The sequence below is a fragment of the Athene noctua genome, chromosome 1 (genome assembly GCF_965140245.1).
Source record: "Athene noctua chromosome 1, bAthNoc1.hap1.1, whole genome shotgun sequence".
Classification (NCBI taxonomy): domain Eukaryota; kingdom Metazoa; phylum Chordata; class Aves; order Strigiformes; family Strigidae; genus Athene; species Athene noctua.
In genome coordinates, this window is record NC_134037.1 from 173,779,632 (window position 1) to 173,792,673 (window position 13,042).

The window sequence follows — 13,042 nt, forward strand, 5'->3', positions numbered from 1 at the left end:
ATTTCTATTGCAACTCTCCTGCTTTGAAAGTGGGATGGGTGCAGATAAATTAAGCAATTGCTAGATGATAGCCTTCCATTACAGTCTATTGCAGAGGACTGCAGGGGAAAAGAACTATTTCCAAATAAAATTAAAGGATTGGTTGCTGCTGAACTGAAATGGAGCCATGGAGCTCTCTTACATGATGCTATGCTGGTTCGTCAAGAGATGCTGGAGCTGCAGTAACAGGGAGTTTACAGAGGGACAGTGAGAAACAGTAAAGGTTTGACGTGGATGTTGATTTGAAAGATTTGGAAGCAACAGATGACAGGATGAATTAAGACAGTAGCTCGACAGCAAAAAAATGCCGAACAAGTCAGGGGCAGTACATGTAACCCAGGGCACAGAGACTCATGTGTGCAAGGATCAACAGCTACACAAAGGGCTGTTTCTCACATTTTAAGACAGTGAGACTACGTAGAGCTACCGGAACTACTCATGGGATCCAAAAGCATGCATTTATATTTGGAAACGATGGATTTTTGCTGAGGAATGTGCACTTCAGCATCTTGATATTAATTCCAATCATAGGATAAGAATCAGTCTCTGTTAGATAACAGTATTGTTGCAACAAGTTCCTGTTTACTTCTGCTTTTACATCTTGCCTCTCCAGAAATGCCAGTCAGGCTTGGCTTGTTTCTGATGTAGGGATTAGAATACAGGAATTCCTTAATTAACTTCACGCAATCTCTAACACAGGAGCCAAGGCCTCCCCATACAGCAGACAACATGGAGAGTCGGTAATGGCAATACAAAATAGATGGCCCCTCCTTTCAGCCCTTCACCCTGCACTTCCCAGATCTCTACCAGAGAGAGACAGAAGGTGGTTACAGGAACTTAGCATCTGCTCTGATTAATTTCTTTGCAATGGTGTTTCTGTGGCTCTGATGAGCAGCGCCAAGCAGAAAAAAAAAAAAAAAAATCTATTCAAGACTGATGCTAGCTAAACAAAGAAAAATACTGGAATACAAAAAGAAATGAGAAAATAAATCATGGTCTTTATCATTTGGGACAAGACACTTTAGACCAGTTTACACAGGTGCACAAGCAGAACGTAATATCAAACTAAGGCCCAGCCTGTGGATGAAAAATCAATGTACACCCGCTGAAGCATCTGAAAGGCTCTGGCCTCAACAGGAACATTCCAGCCTCTGTTGACGTTAATGAAGAGACCAGGTTGGATCAACCTGTATCATCACAGTCGCCTGAAGCCAGTCCTGCAAGCAGACGGATGCAAAAACATTACTTGGAGTGGCACAGGATGATGAGAGCTGCGGGTGGGAGCACAGCACACAGGCGTTTATATGCCAACAGTTATCCCCTGCTTCGTGTCCACACACCTTACTGTCGCTGTCAATATTCAGCGAATAAAGCCCACAAGTTCCAACAACCGCCTGACCATGCTCGGGAAGAGGCTCTGGCCAAGGGGAAGCCCTGACACAGGGGTGCTGGCTCCCACCGGCTGCCCCTGAGCCCGATGCCCCCGCTACCCTCCCGGCAGCCCGACGCTCGCCCTGCCCGGGCCAGCCGCAAGCTGCCGCCTCCCGCCGGCCCGCGCAGCGCCACGGCGGCCCGGCCTCAGGTCACCTCACGCGCGGGCGCTGCCGCGCACACCTCTCCCCCTCCGCCGTGCCGGCCGGGCGCGGGGCGCGGCCGGCAGCGCCCTCACGGAGCCCCGGGGACAGGCGGGGCCGGGCCAGGCCAGGCCGGGCCGGGCCGGGCAGCCGCCAGCAAACCGGGACCTGCGGCGGGAAGCCTTTACTTAACCGACCTGAGGGGAGAGCTCGCGGGACGAAGGTGCGGGGGGACGGGGACGAGCGCGGCCGGGGCCGCGGACCCGCCAGCCCCCGCCTCCCCCCGCGGCCGTTTGTTACCGCGCGCGCTCAAGCCCCCGCCCCCCGCCCGGTCTCGCGAGAGCGGAGGCCGCGGGCGCGCGGGCCGCGCCGTGCCGGAGCCGGCTGGGCGCAGGCCGGGCCCCGCCCCTCGCCGCGCGCCCGGCGGCCCCCGCGCCCCGCCCCGAGCGTGCGGCGCAGCCCCGCCGATCCCGGAAGCGCTTTCCGGCCGCGCGCCGCGCTCAGGGGCCCCCTCCCCCTCTCCCCCTCCCCCTCTCGCGGAGCCCCGGTGCCGCCCGCGGAGCCCCCCCCCCCCTCCGCGCGCCCTCACCGGCGGGGCGCACGCGCCGCTCCCGCTTCCCCCCCCCCCCGCCGGCTCGCGCCCAGGAGGCGCGGGGGGGCCCGCGCGGGGCGCCTGGCGTGCCGCCCCCCACACCCCCCCCTCCGTCAGCGGCCGCCGTCCCGGAGGCCCCGGGGCAGAGCCGAGGGGCCGGGCGGGTGGGCATGCAGCCGCCGCCGGAGCCGAGCCCCCAGCGCAGCACGGTGAGGGGGCAGGCCCCGGGGACGGGACGGGTGGGGGGGACGGGCGAGGGGGAGGTGTGTGGGACCTGAATTCAGGGGCGGGCCGCGCTGCCCCGCTGCCGGGGGTGCCCCGTCAGGGAGGGAGGCTCAGGACGGAGTGGGGGATGACACCTCCGTGCTGCTCCCCCCGTCCGCAGGGTGGTGGGGTGATCCCTGCACCCTTCCCCCCGCCTCTCTCCGGCCGTGGGAGAGGCCGGGTGGGAGCCCGTCGGCGGTCTCGGGGGAGCCGGGCTGCCCCGGGTTGAGGGGAACCTCCGCGGGGTGGGGGTGTCCGCTGGGGTGTGCGGGGGCTGGGGTGTGGTGATGGGAGGGTGCTCCTCTTGATGCTGCCTCTTGTTATGCCGCCGCACTCCCCCGCACCGAGCAGAGAAAACTTTGGTCTTTGTTTTTGGAGCCCTTTGGAGAGGGTGGCAGGTTGACTGCCCGGGGATCCTCTTAGCAGGTGCTGTGGTGTCTGCTGGGCCACAGATGCTGCTCTTGTTGTCTAAAAAAATCTTAAACAGCAAACAAATTCACAGGTAGAAGAGCTGCCCCGGTCTCTTCGGCGTGTTGACTGCAGTAGGATGCAGCTGATGTTGTGGCTTGTCTCTGGAGATAGAAGGCCCCCAAAGGTAGCAAGGCCTTAGTTATGCTCTGTCCAGAGTCTTGTCTTCAGGTCAGACTTGAGATTTTATCGGTTGTTTGTACAGGTTTTTGGGAAGAATAGATTGAGTTTTCTTTTGGTTTGTTGGGGGTTTTTTTGGGTTTTTTTGGTGTGGTGGTTTTTTAATATAGGTGGATATAGTGAAAGGATGCTACTCTTATTTATGGCTTGATACAGTTCCAGTGTTGGCGTTTGACTATGCAGTTGGTGTGTTTTCCCCTTGTTCAAACATGACTTGTAATGTGATATTGGCTGTTCTTTCCCTTGCTTAAGCAAGGAGAAAACAAGGAGAGGAAAGGCAGTTGCTTAGATGCCTTGAGACTAACTATACTTTGGAGTTTGATAGAGAATCCCTGTCACCAAAAAAATGGAATGGGTCAGGTATGCCATGCTGGAAGCTAATGGAAAAACTTAAAGCAAGACGCTATGTTCAGGTAAATATGCATGAAACTGTCTTTGAAGGTTTTCATTGGTAACTAATTTGAAGATGCTATTTGTAGTCTATTAATATCTTTATAGCTGATGAATAAAGTAGATATTAGCTAAATAAACTAATTAGCTAAAAAGATATCTATTGATAATGCTTTTATAATTGCTTTTATAATAACTACATTTCAAGATATTTCAGCTTGATGATGTACAGTAGCTTTTCTTTTCCCTTCTTCCGTTCCAAGTAAATACTGAGAGTGGACAGGCCAACCCATCCCGCTGAGGTATTGATAGGCGTCTTGTTATTTTTAGTGCTGGTGTTCACTGTTAGAAAATTGAGTAGTAATTGTTTATAGGCTTATGTTCTGTGACAGGTCCATTTGACCAGTTCTGTTTTCAGACGCCTTAGTATAAAAGAACTCTGAAAACTTACAGGTAAAGTCTGCATGGTCAAAGGTCGGTGTCTGTTCTGATAGCTTTAATTTTGTTTTCCGGATCTGTGAGAAGAGCAACACTTTCTTCTGCCCCTTTTCAAGCAGATTTTCAGTTAACATATTTCATGTAAAAAGAAGAAATGTTAAATTCATTTCCTCTTAGTAGTGAGAGAGGAACAGGATTTTTAAAAATAAAGTATTTCACAACATTTGTTAAAGCCTGCCCTTTGTCCTGTCTTGTGAATGGTGTCAGTTGATAGGAGCAATCTGAAGAATGCTGTAACAGCCCGTATTAATATACATAGAGACTGTCTCAGTTCATCCATAAAATTATGTATCAAGTTTTACACATATCAGTAAAGGATAATAAAATCAGCATTTAAGTCTGCCTTTAATCTTAAGCCTTTTGATTTAGGTACAGTGACTTGGATAAGTGTGATGGATGCTTATGAAGCTATACTTTTATAATGTATTTTTATCCGTCTTGGGTCACAACCTTTACTATAAGTGATTGCAGATAAATGTAAAGAAGGTATTGTGAGATCTGTCTCCATTCTTTCTTGTTGTTTCCTGGATTTCATCGAGGTTCCTTTTTCCTTACATTAGTTGTCATCTTGAGGAAGACAAGATAAGTTGAATAGGTGTTATGAAAATGTGTGAGGTGTTGTGAAAATGTGTCGTATTTTCCACCCAACTTTGGCGAGATGTCCATGCTGATGTCTCTACATTGAGTTGCAGAGGAGTAACGGTAAACAGTAATCCTCATGGTAAAGGATTCCTTTGAAGTCATCCAAGACAATACATTAATATGACTCTTAAGGTTATCCGATAATAACCTGTCTCCTTCTGTTCCCTCTCAGAAATTATGTAGTGCTTAAATGAAGTTAAGTTTTTGGTTGCGCTGGTCTGTAGATGCTTTCTCCTGACTCTGTGATGATTCATTTTGTATGTATTTTTAAATAGCATAAGTAGTCTTAAAGTATGACTTGCAGAAGCATTCTTGGTTAGGATCAGAGTTACATGTTTCTTTATGTACCACAGTGCATAATAAGTATAAAACTTAAGAAGATGTTTTATTAAGTTATTTTTCAAAGAGCTGTATCTTCAGGTGGGATGATAGTTCAGATCTTCTACAGCAGCAGTGTTTTAGCAGAATCTCTAATGATACAAGCAAGAGCCTTTGATTTACTCCTTGACACCAAAGATATTTTAGTGATGATCCAAACATTGAGTAAATTATTAAATCTAGTAAATTTTGGATAACATCAAGTCTGTAATGTATGTTTAGTCATCCAGCTCAACTATGGTATGACACATTTTGCTCTAGGGGTGTCTGTATGATGCTCTTTCCACTGCTGTGAGCTGAACTAAGTGCAGTGCCTGGTGTGTATGTACCTATGTATGCATACATAAATGTAAATAAAAGTATTTGCAGTGAGAGTTATTTTTGATACATGGTACATTTAAAGGTCAGGTAAGAAATGGAGAATGAAACTAAGAGAGTTTATACAAAGCCTCAAACTTTTTCATAAGCACCTATTGGACTACCGACTGCAAGTGTTTCAGGTTAGAAGGTAAAATACCTGTGGCTTGTGGTTTTGCAATATTTTTTCCTGTCCCTGTTACTGCCTTTACTCAAACAAAAAAATAAAGCTAAACTGGAAACTGGTTGGTACTGCCTAGTGCAGTAAACAGATATGAGGATACTTTCAAACCCCTACCAAACTTTTGTGGTATTATTTGTCTTTTTTTTACAAGTTGGAACTATCCTTCCTTTCCATTATGTCTATAAAGTAAATTTTCTGTAGACTGTTAATTCTTTATGGGCATAATAGTCTAAAATATTGTCAAAAGGGCTATATTACCTGTCTTGGTTTTGTGAAAGACCCAGATTCATTTTCTTGAGATAGAATGTGTGGTGATGTCATGGTGCCAATTCGCATGTGAAGCATTCTTTCTAAATGGGAAGATGAGAGTTTTGAAATACTTGTTTAGACTCATGTATGCAAATGTTGAAGGTGTTGGTTGAAAACACTTCTACAATAGGTTCTTGTACTCTGCCAAGCCTTAAAGTACCAGAGTTGTCCTTTGAAAGGCTTTCAAGTTGTGAATATGGTAGTAATGCTATGCAAATTTGTCTCTCCAGCTTCAGACAAATGATTGACCTGACAGTGTGGATGGTTCTGTGGCACTGTGATTCTGAGTATCTCTTACTCTGAGTTGGTCAGCGACTTCTATGCTGTGTCAGTCAGTGCTTAAAAGGTGGCACTGTGGTGTTAGTATCCAGGAGACTCATATGCACAACTACCAGAAGAAACATCACTGAAGCCTTTTTTTATTGACATGAGAAGATGAAATACATGTGGCAAAATCCAGTGAGAAGGCAAGACAAAGTTATGATGTTGCTAATAAACCATACAGATCAAGACGGGCAGTGAGTTCTTACTGTTTGAGTTTTTCTTGTTCTTTTTCTCTTTTTTTGAAGATTAATTATACTAGATAGATCACACTCTGTGCGTGTCTCAGTTTAATGTCAGAGAACTAACATTTCAATATCTTACACTCCATTGATTGCTACGTTGAGCATTTCTCTCTCTTCAAGTACTGTTTCATAATAGCCAGCATAGCACTGTAGTATAAAAGTGAAAAATGTTATCTCTCTTAAGGTTATATACATCTTTGTGTTCTTAAGAAGCATTAGTTCTTGAATTCCAGATGGGCTTTATTTTATTCGGGGCCTGAATTTAAAGTAGTGGTATTTTAAAAGTGTCTTCAATGCCTTACCAGGTTTTGTCCTAACCTAGTTCTATTGTAAGGCAAATTACTTCTCCTTTTGCTCTCTTCAGAGGGTTCTATAAGGGAGGATGGCTTTGTAAGCAAACAGCAAAGCTACAGAATTGAGATAAAGGTCATTCTGTTATAGTAGTTTTCAGTAACCTGACTGTCACACCTTAAGTATAGATGTTTTCTTACCTGCATGTGGGTTTACTGGTGGATACTTAAGAATGTTTTCTTAAAAACATCTTTCAGTAGATGTTCAATCAGTCATGTTCCACACACAGTATGCTTTAATAAAATGCTTGCTTTCAGATGAAATTGTATATCCACTAAAGTGTATATTAATTTGAAAAGTGGATCAATTTCTGTGAAATTATGGTTGCTCTAGGGATAGTTTTAGAAAAAAATTCTAATACTATCAGTACTTGTCTTGGATGTTGTGGCAGAAAAAAAAATGGATACTTTTCTAAAATGTCTTCAGTATTGACTGTTTTGTCAGATTTGGTAACATGATCCACAGCAGTGCTAGTATTTTAATCTTGTTGCAGCTTTAAGCTTTCTTTTTTCCCTTCCTTGGTTATGTTCTAAGGTAATTTGTCCTCAAGTCTCATCTGTTTGAACAATTTCTGCTAGTTTACAACGTCACAACTAGTAAAAATAGCTGGTGGAAGTCTTGTTTTGTTCTACATATGTCATAGCATTTACCACATTGGTATAAATCATCAAGCATAATTCCTTTTGTTCTGTGAGGAGTTTGTATACTTTGGCTTTACTCAAACTGCGGACATTTGTTTGTAGGACTTGAAAGAGTTATGGATTTGTTTTCTTCTTTGTTTTTTGGCTTTAAGCAGGGGATCAATAATAGTTCAGAGCAAGTAGAGTGGGTGGGGGTTTTGTTGGTTATGATTTTTAATTTTTTCTTTTACCTGGGTGTTGTGCAAGTTACTAAAGGAATGTAAAATTTGGCTTTCATGTTGATGCTCTTGAAGATCAGCTTGCAGAAGTAGTAAGTCAGGCACTAGGTCTTTTGTGGAGATTACTGTTGAAATGTATCTGCCTTTCTTTCCTGAAATTCTTAAGATTATCTTGATGTAGTGTCAAATCACAAATGATACGTCCAGATAAGGCAGTGTTAACTTGGTACAATTTCACTCTGTTGCTTCATATTTGCTCAAAAGGTGTCTAGCAAGCATTTCTACATCAAATGCCATCTTTCTTCCCACTGCTGACTTGAAGGTGTTAAAAACTTTTTAGTATTTTGGGGTAATTCTATTGAAATGCCACTATGTGTCCTTTCCTGGTACAAATCAAGTTTTAGCTGATAGGTGATCTGGAAGTGTACAGATGTGACTTCAATAATCTTGGAATTGCTAAGTGGTGTCACTGAATTCAGGGCACTTACATGAAATTATATTTTAAAAGAGACATTTTTGTTAGTGCTTTTGTAGATTAGAATGGGTTTTTCAAGTCATTCATAAGTTTGAAATGGACAGCAAGGGGCAATAGTTATTTTAGCCTGGGTCTCTGCTTTATTTCCTGGTGTTAGGACAGCATTGTAAAAATGTGGTTATAAAAGTTTGCTTGCTGTTCCTTCTTCGTAAACATGAGTGTTTTATACAGATATTTCAAAACAGATCTCACTGTTGGTCTGAAAATGCTTCATGTGTTGTGAGCTTATGAGCTTTTTGAATAATTGTTCAAGATGATGTATGCAGTTTTGTACTTTCTATACTGAAGACGTTAGCCTTCGATGTGTACAGGTCTCAGTAGCAGGTAGTGTTAGTGAGGCAAGTCCCTGTTTGCATCCAACTTCCTTCTGTGTTGATTTGAGCTTATTAGCACTTTCTGTAACAAACATATTCTTTTACTGTTGTTTTCTTGGAATACCTAGTTGAAAGGAAAAGAGGACAGAAGAGGAAAACAGTTTCTACCATAACCGTTGAAGTGGAATTGAGTTTATAAATGAAGGATGCAGCCCCTCTTAAATGAAATCTGCCTCTTTGCTTTTGAAGCCCTTTCTCTAGATACACTAAGTTCTTTTGCTTTAAAGAAAGTTTCAAGTCAAGTAAATGTTCTACCTGCCAATCCCTTTCTGGATTTGGGAGTTGAAGTAAATGAGGCTGAAGGTAGCCTTACCTTAGGCCTAAGAGAGACCTAAGTGAGATCGTCTCTTTTGATCTGTCATTAGAAATTATTTTATGTGGTATTTAATTTTTTTAAGAAAGATAGAAGAGAGTCCAAAAGGCACAAAGTGTGGAAATAGAATCTCTTCATCTAGGAGAAAGGAGTCTGTGAGAGGGTGATGAAAGTGGCTTCTGTTGAGGACAACTTGTAAGTTTTCCAAAGACAAGAAAGGAACTTGCTCTCAGCAACTCTGTACAGCAGGCCTTGATGGTTTTAGTACCATTAGCTGGATGACATCTTCCTGTAGTAATGCTGACGTTGAGGGATCTTCACTGATCTTTCCTGTTGTTACTCAGTGAGGCACTAGTACTGACAACACAGACATCGCTGGTACTGTGACAAACAGTACTTCTCTTTCTGGAGAAACTCACAGTCACTTGAAAACTGCTTTTCCCTAACTAAGACCACTTTCTGTAAAAGTTGTAACAAAACCACATGACAAGTCTTCTAAGAGCATACGTCACCCAAGATGTGATCAGGGTACAAGGCTTGTGTTGTTTGGTTCTTATCTGTGCCAGTTTCAGTTCTGGGCTTTTCATTTTCAGAAGTCCTGGGTCCAGTTTGTTCTCATGTACATCCATTAGTGAGAGGTCAAAACACAGCATTAGTGGACAGGTGTCTTCAGTCTGATGGAGGATTCCCCTCCTAGAAACAACAGAAAAGATGAGGAAAGAGCTCCTTCTCACACATTTTAAGGAATCCATATCTTCTCAAAGAGAAAATTCTGGTTACTCTTCTGGTGGTTGGGGGAGGTGGAGAAAACTTTTAATTGCCAGTTCTGGACCCATGGAAGCAGTCCCTGTGGGGATTGCTGTTCACAGAATTGATCTCTCTAAAAACTGAATGAAGAGGAATTGGTGTTAGGGAACTGGCAGGAAAAGATCAAAAGAAGTTTGACTCTATTCTTCTGTGAATTCAGTTTTAAAAAACCTGCACAAACCCAAACAGCGAAACCCCAGTCTTTTTCTGTGTTTTTTTTTTTTTTTTCCCCTCTCATTGACTCCTGTTCAAATCTGCATCATGGATCATTTAGTCCATCTTTCTGCAAAGAAATCTAAAGAATTCTCTTAATGTCTCTTGTTTTTTGAAAGGTCCGAAAGGTAAGGTTTTCATAAGTACTCAGAGTGTGAGAAGAAGAGGAACAGCTTTAAGTATTTTTCTTTGATTTATAGTCTTTGATTCAGGAGGGAAAAAGTGATTATGACATTAACATTTCAGTATCTCTTGTTCTTATGTTTTTATTATGGGATAGAACACAGAATCTAGGAAATACAGATGTGTCTTATGGTAAGAGTTGTGCTCTCAAGACAGCAGCATATTTCTGCTTTGGGGCTACTCTGAATAAATTTGCCTGAACATAGTTACTGGTCAGTTGTATCCACTTGTCCATTCACAGAATATTTGAGTTTAATCTTTGTTAGCAGTAGTTTATAGTAAAGGTTACTGATAATTTGAATTAGTTCCTGAACACTACTTTCTGAACTGAGCATGTTTATATACTTTTTTGCCACTGTTGGTTATATTGCCATCAGTAAAAATAGTTAAGATGACTGCTGCATTCTTATGTGGCACTTGTTTTTAAATGAAGCTATTTATGATACAAGCTATTTAGTGTGTTTAGAAAATTAAAAATCTACATGCTTAGGGGGAATGCAGTTACACTTGCTTAGACCTTTCTTGTGTTTGCTTTCCCCAAGTCTTTTTTTTTTTTTTTTTTTCCTGCAGTTGGTTTTTGGGGAGTTTTGTTTGGCTTGTTTTGTTTTCCCAGCAAGTGTATAGTATACTTAAACTTGTAGGGCAAGTTATTTCTGTGTATAGTAGAATTTTTGAACTATGTAAACATGTTACTTAATTGCAAATTATCTTCATTTTTATTAAACTATAAGAAATGTCAAGCAATCAGAAAAACTTGATGTTTCTGGTAGGTTGTTCATGAGTAGCTATGATCCCATGTTATGTAGTATGAGCATCTTTGTTGCTTGGTTACTTGGTAGTGTGTACAGCCTGACAGAATGCTACTAGAAGACTGTGCAGTAGACAGGTACTCAACAAAAAAATTTCTGGGTATTCAGGAAGTATTGTGATGGTTATTTCAGGAATGCATTCTGAAAAAGCAGTAAAATTGTTGTATCGCAGCTGTATTAAACAGTATTTAACTAGGGTTCCTTTAATGGTTAATTATGTCACTAGCTATGAAAAAAAGAATGCTTAAACATTAAATGCATTTACTAAGGTGTAAACCTCAAGATTGAATTATAATGGGTTGTTATGCATATATTTGAGTACAGGTAAGTTGCATTCGTTTTATGGAGTAAGTTACAATAGTCAAAGATGAGTAACTTCTGAATATATTCATGGAATCATAAAACTTTCTGCTGAATAACTTTTCAGGAGGGATCTCTGAGGATTGCAAACTTTTTAGATGTTTTAGTTCTTTCACGATGTTAGATTAAACTCATCACTTCTGTGCATCTCATTAACATACTAAAATTTTTCAAGCACAGTATAGGCATTTTGTATAGTTTGCACTGCTGTTTGGCTTATTTTCTCTGTTCTGTGATCTTGTTTGCTAATCCCTGAAATTCATCTAAAACTAGTCTGGATTGATAGCCTTGTTTTGCTGTGATCAAGGCTAAGAACTCTTAATGATTCTTCCAAATAAAAAAGAAAATGAAGACTCTGAAAGGCAGGTTTTCATGGAAGTTGGGAACAATCAACTATTCACCAAGGTTTAGATTCCTGCCTTGCTTGGATATCATTTGGATTTTACAGGAATAGGGATTGTTCTATCATTTAACATTGAAAATAAGACTAGAAACATTACCTGGTTTTCTTCAGTGTCTAAAACACTAAGTGAAGTATGATCAACCAGATACGTTGGTTGCAATCAGAACTATTGGTTGCATAGTTGGTTGCAATGATGAGGTTCCCATGTGTCCCAGAAGGAAATCTGCTAAATGGAATCAAAGATTTATGGCTTGGGCTGCTTTTGTAATGGGATAGTCTAATTTCTAATAGTCTTCTCTGTCTTACCTGAAGGGAGAGCCTGCTTTGGAGGTCTTCCTGGCGGGATCTCATCATGACATTGGGATCTATCACTTCTTTCTCTCAGCCCTGGCTGGCCTTTTCTGTCTCAATGTTTTGTATTTGATTTCAGCACAAGGTTTCATGGGGTTTTGAGGTGAATCAGGGAGCTAGTATTTAGGGTCTGTAAATCAAAGCTCAGCTTTAATAATGTTCAGTTTGCTGTTTGGTCCCTGAACATTTGTGCTAGTGCATTGGGAGGAGCAAGCATTCTAAGGAAAAGAGAAGCAAATTCTTTTTCAGAATTACTGTATTTTTGCTGGTTTAAAGTGGTTATGAAACAGTGAGATGAGACTTCCTATGTGATAATTTTCTCTTGTGGAAGCACCCAGAGTTTGTGCTGTAGCTAAACATTTTATGCCAATAAATACTTCCCTGGACAAAGGGATTTTTTTTTTTTCCAAAACTTATTTCCTGAAGTTAAAGGGTTTTTGTACCTCATGCTCACTTGTTTCAATTTTTAATGTTTTTCGGAGTTCAACAATAGCAAAACCCCCTCTCTTTTTCTAGGATTGCCATTGTTTGTTTGGTGTTTCAGTTGTGACACCATATGCTGGAGAAAAAAATGGATGGTTTTGCGTGTTCAGTATTTCTTTTCCCTTATAACTGCATGTTTCTGTCTCTCTGCATAGAAGGGAAGTAGACTGCAGCCCTACGCTCCCTATTAAAAAATTTTGTAAGAAGCTTGATACTTGGCTGTAGTTATGTTTGTACTTCTTTTTCTGTTAATTATTTTGCACTTCTGATGTTTAAGAAATTTTTTTTCTTCCTTTTTTTCTGGAAATAGCATTCAATAGCACCTTAATCAGAAGTTCCAGCATTACAGAATTTGCTAGTAAGTTAAGTCTTTCTACTGACTCCCAGACTAGCCTAGGTTAGTTTTCTCTAAAGAGGCATATTTGGTTTAAAGTAGTAATTTAAAAACTGACTTAAAATGTAAAATACATCTGAAAGTTCAATTTTGTTTAGATAAAAGCAGTTGTATGAACAATTGTGTAAATTGGGAACATGTGATTTTCAATTCTGGTAATGAGTTT

At 41.8% G+C, this 13,042-nt stretch overlaps 1 protein-coding gene and 1 long non-coding RNA gene across 3 annotated transcripts in view; one reads left to right on the forward strand and one right to left on the reverse strand.

Annotated features, from left to right (window-relative positions):
- Nucleotides 1-1,017: 1,017 nt before the first annotated feature.
- Nucleotides 1,018-1,907, reverse strand: LOC141971951 (uncharacterized). Its single transcript, XR_012635336.1, has 2 exons — nt 1,811-1,907; nt 1,018-1,256 (listed from the first exon to the last, which is right to left on the reverse strand). It is a non-coding gene; the product is annotated as an uncharacterized LOC141971951 (long non-coding RNA).
- A 362-nt stretch (nt 1,908-2,269) lies between these two features.
- The window catches only part of TAB3 (TGF-beta activated kinase 1 (MAP3K7) binding protein 3), a 47,795-nt gene continuing 37,022 nt past the window's right edge, over nt 2,270-13,042 (forward strand). For both annotated transcript variants that reach the window (XM_074905556.1, XM_074905576.1), the window contains exon 1: nt 2,270-2,414. The gene's annotated coding sequence lies outside the window, so the exon portion shown is untranslated. The remainder of the gene's footprint in view (nt 2,415-13,042) is intronic.